Below are 4,941 nucleotides of genomic sequence, written 5' to 3' on the forward strand. Positions count from 1 at the left end.
TTATCATTTCGACTTATAATCAGTTTTTAAATTACCAATGAGATATTTGGCATTCTTTTTGTTATATAAAAGTCTGCGAAATCAGTTGTGTATTTTACACTTACAATATGTCTGGGTTTGAATACTAAATTTCCACCAGAGGAGCGCTTGGATGACTCAGATGGTTAAGCATCTGCCTTCGGCTCAGGTCATGATCCCAGGGTCCTGGGATCGAGTCCCATATCAGGCTCCCTGCTCAGCAGGGAATCTGCTTCTCTCTCTTCCTCTGACTCTCCCCACTGCTCCTGCTCTCTCTCTCTCACTCTGTATCTCTGTCTCAAATGAATAAATTTAAAAAAAAATTCTTTAAAAAAATAAATAAAAGGCGCCTGGGTGGCTCAGTTGGTTAAGCAACTGCCTTCGGCTCAGGTCATGATCCTGGAGTCCCGGGATCGAGTCCCGCATCGGGCTCCCTGCTCAGCGGGGAGTCTGCTTCTCCCTCTGACCCTCTTCCCTCTCGTGCTCTCTGGCTCTCATTCTCTCTCTCTCAAATAAATAAATAAAATCTTTAAAAAAATAATAAAAAAATAAATTTCCACTAGAAATACTTGATTTGTATTTAGATTTCATAAAATTTAAATTTGAAGACATAGATGAATATTCACAAATTCATCCAAACAAACTTGAAAAGTTTTCCAATAACTGAATTGAGTATCTATTTTAAACGTTTAGTTAATTAAAATAAACAAGATTTAAAATTCAGTTCTCAGTCTTACTAGCTTCATTTCAAGTACTCCATAACCACATGTGGCTGGTGTCTGCCATATCAAATGGCATAATTCTAGACAATATGCCACTGATGGTGGTCGAGTTAAAGAGGCATGGTTTTGAGTTGTGGACCAGGTAGGCATGGAAGGTAGAAGAGTTCACAGGGCCAGGGTTGAAGATATATAAAAGATGGGAAATGGTGATGAATTGTTGACAGAAGCCCACATTCAAGGACAGACCAAAGTAGCATGGATGGTGGAAGAGTTAACAGAAGCTTGGGATTGAAGTCAGCCCTTAGAGATGTTGATGGTTTAAAACAGAGTTTTCTAGTCCCAACAATTCTCCCTGTTCCCTCCTGCTAAGCACAACTATCAACCCTAGAAATAAAACAAGAGAGCATCAAGAGAAAACTATGAAGGGTGGTAAAAAGAAGGTGAATTCATTTTTTAAAAAAAAATTTATTTATTTGTCAGAGAGAGAGAGAGGCAGAGGGAGAAGCAGGCTCCCCACTGAGCAGGAAGTCCGATGCGGGCTCCATCCCAGGACCCTGGGATCATGACCTGAGCTGAAGGCAGACACTTAACCGACTGAGCCACCCAGGCGTCCCAAGAAGGTGAATTCATTTAGGATCCCAGGACTGGAGGAACAGTGCAACTGCAGGACATCCTATATTCTGCCTACCCCCCCAACCCAACAGAAGGCAACTCAGGCCCAGCATTTCCTGACACCCAACCTAGGAACATGAGGCAGCTTAAATAGGTTCATTTCTCCCCTGGATCAAATGGAAGTCCCTCTGACAACATGATGCAAGCCCAATGACCACAAGGGGATGGATTGGGAGCCTGCTTACAATAAGTGGCCATGGCAAGTTCTCGCTTCCTCCACTGGGCCTGGTCATCACTGCCCTCCCCCACCAGCACTGCCCCAGGCAGGGGGGACCTGTAAGAGGGATGCAGCCACAGCAAGAGACCGGGCCTGGAAAACTTCCCTTCCCTTGAAAGCCCCCAAGACCTGAGATTCCCTTCTCCCAACAGGAGGCACAAGGCGAGTGGGTGAAATCAGCAGGAAGAACCCAACCAGGCCCCCAGACTTGGAAAACCCTTTCACGTGACCAGAGGTACTGGGGCAGGCAGGCAGAAGCAGCAAAAGGGGCTCAGCCACACCAAGCATCATGCCCCCAGGATGCCACTTTGAACTTGCAGGCCTAAGATTCCCCTTCCCTGCACAGAGACACCTGGGCAGCCATGAGGCACTGGTCAGGGGAGCCCCATCACATCCCTCTACCACTGAGGGACACCCAGAGGTCTGCCTTGTAGAAATCTTTTCCACCCCCTCAGGCAGAACCAGCAGAGACAAAAGGGAGCCCCAGAGACACCAGATAGACCAAGTAGATGAAAATAACACCGCAAGGTTTCTGAAAATTAAACTTCCGTTGGGGGGCACCTGGGTGGCTCAGTAGTTAAGCGTCTGCCTTCCGCTCAGGTCATGATCCCAGGGTCCTGGGATCGAGCCTCGCATCAGGCTCCCTGCTCAGCGGGAAGCCTGCTTCTCCCTCTACCTCTGCATGCCACTCGCCCTGCTTGTGCTCTCTCTCTCTCTCTCTGACAAATAAATAAATAAAAACCTTAAAAAAAAAAAAAAAAACCTTCCATCGGAACTACAGCACAAAAACTAGGTCAAAGCCCACATGCTAAACCTAAACAGGGTAATGGGCCACTGAAATAAAAGATTTTAATAGGACCCCGAGTCTCCTAACATCATAGACAAATGCCTGGGATACAATAGAAAATTATCCATCATTCCAAGACTCAAGAAAATCACAATTTGAAGGAGAAAAGAAAACCTGATGCCAACATGGAGATGACTCAAATGTTCAAATTATCTCACGAGGATTTTAAAGCGGCCATCATCAAAATGTTTCAACAGTTATAAATTCTGCAAATTCTCGTGGAACAAATGAAAAACAAGAAAAATCTCAGCAAAGGAATAGAAGGTATTGTTTTAAACCCAATGGAAATTATAGAACTCAAAAATACAATAAAGGAAATAAAAACCTCACTGGATGGGCTTTTTAAAAACAAAATTCAACTGAGTACATTTAAAGCTCTAATTGGCTTTATTCAATCATTAACGAATCTAGCAGTATCCCATCTACCAAATACAAAGCAGCTCCAAGAAGCTGTACAAAACAGAAGATTTTTATAGGTACGTGGAGGCAGGACAAGGAAGTTACTAGCAACGAGTGAATTGTTTCAGGCAAGGTCACCTTCCTTTGGGGGGTGGTGGAGGTCTAAAGTAATTACCTCATTAGTGCTGACCAGGAAATTCCAGACTGACCGGTCTATATTATGTTCCTGGGAGAGACTGAAACTGCAATTAGGTTAGGTATTAAGTCTCTATTTGGTGATATGAGGTTAGGACAAATGACTCCATTTTGGGGCCTGTTGTCTTCCCCCCTCCATAAGCTCAATAGTAGAGTGGAGATGACAGAAGATAGAATCAATAAATCTGAAAACTGATCAATAGCATTAACCCAATCTGAACAACAAAAGGAAAACGGATTGAATATTGAACTGACCGGGAGCCTGCTTGGCTCAGTCATTAAGTGTCGGCCTTTGGCTCAGGTAATGATCCCAGGGTCCTGGGATCGAGCCCCGCAGCGGGCTCCCTGCTCGGCAGGAAGCCTGCTTCTCCCTCTCCCACTCCCCCTGCTTGTGTTCCCAAGCAGCTGAGGTAATCCCAACAGGATAAACCCCCCAAAATGCACATCAAGATATATCATAATTAAGCTTTTGAAAACTAAAGACAATGAAAATACCTTGAAAGCAACCAGAGAGAAACAAAGCATTACCTCTAGGGGAACACCAATTCAAATGACAGCAGATTGGGTGAGGAAATTGGGGAAATTTTGTTTAAGGGTACAAACTTGCAACTAGTAGATAAATAAGTTCTGGAGATCTAATGCACAGCATGATGAATATAGCTAAGGATACTGTCTCGTATCTGATGTGAAAATTTGCGGGTTCAGGAGTGAATGGTCAAGAAAGAATTCTTGAAATGTCTTCGGCGCAAAAAGGTGGTTTTATTAAAGCACAGGGACCCGTGGGCAGAAGGAACAGCACTGGGGTTGTGAGGAGTGGCTGATTATATACTTTCAGGTTGGGAGGGCATTAGGGAGAGCATAAGTCTCCAAGGAATTTGGAAGCAAGGTTACCGGGACCTTGAGGGGCTAGCTGTTGTTAGGAAAAGGTCATTTGCTACAGTCTAGTAAAACCTTAGTCATGAGACCCTTCAGATGTATATCAGTGGGCCATCTGCTTGGAGGATGATGGCTAACATAGATCTTAAGGGGTAGAGATAAAGGAAGTTTCCAAAGGAATTTTTATGTTAAAGGAGACTTACAGGATCCTGGGGGGTCGGGATAATGTTAAGCTAAGGCTGCTTTTGCCTTCATTAAAGTATTAACATGGAGGCAGCCGAGTTCCTAGAGGAAGGTCACTCTACCTGTCTTAAGGACTTGTCAGTGGGCTGTAAGTAGTAAGGAAATTTATTTTTTTTCCTTTTACCTTTGTTCCCCACATCAATATCCTCAAATACTGCTAAGAGAGTAAATCTTAAATGTTCTCACCACAAAAAAGAAATGGTAACTGTGTGACAGGATGGAGGTATTAGCTAATGCTATGGTGGTAATCACACTGTAATATATAAATGTATCAAGTCAACACATTATACACCTTAAACTTACACAGTGTTATATGTCAACTATATCCCAATTTTTTAAATGAAAAAAAAAAAAAAACAACGTTCAGTAAAAAATGACAGCATGGGGACGCCTGGGTGGCTCCGTGGTTTAAGCGTCTGCCTTCAGCTCAGGTCATGATCCCAGGGTCCTGGGATCACCTGCCCAGCGGGGAGCCTGCTTCTCCCTCTCCCTCTACCCTCTCCCAGCTCGTTCTCTCTCTCAAATAAATAAAATCTTTAAAAAACATAACAAAAATAAAAAAAATTTCAACTGAGTACATTTTAAAGATCTGATTGGCTTTATGTGTTCGTTCATGAATTGGGCAGCATCTAATCTAGCAAGTAGAGGGGATCTCCAAGGGGCTACAGAAAGGGAAAAGTCTTTAAAGGTAGAGAGGGAGTGGGAAGAAGGAAATTAGTAGCAAGGAATCCATTGTTTTTAAGCAAGGTCAC

The sequence above is a fragment of the Callorhinus ursinus genome, unplaced genomic scaffold (genome assembly GCF_003265705.2).
Source record: "Callorhinus ursinus isolate GAN/ISIS: 27379988/994484 unplaced genomic scaffold, GSC_fseal_2.0 scaffold16, whole genome shotgun sequence".
Lineage (NCBI taxonomy): Eukaryota > Metazoa > Chordata > Mammalia > Carnivora > Otariidae > Callorhinus > Callorhinus ursinus.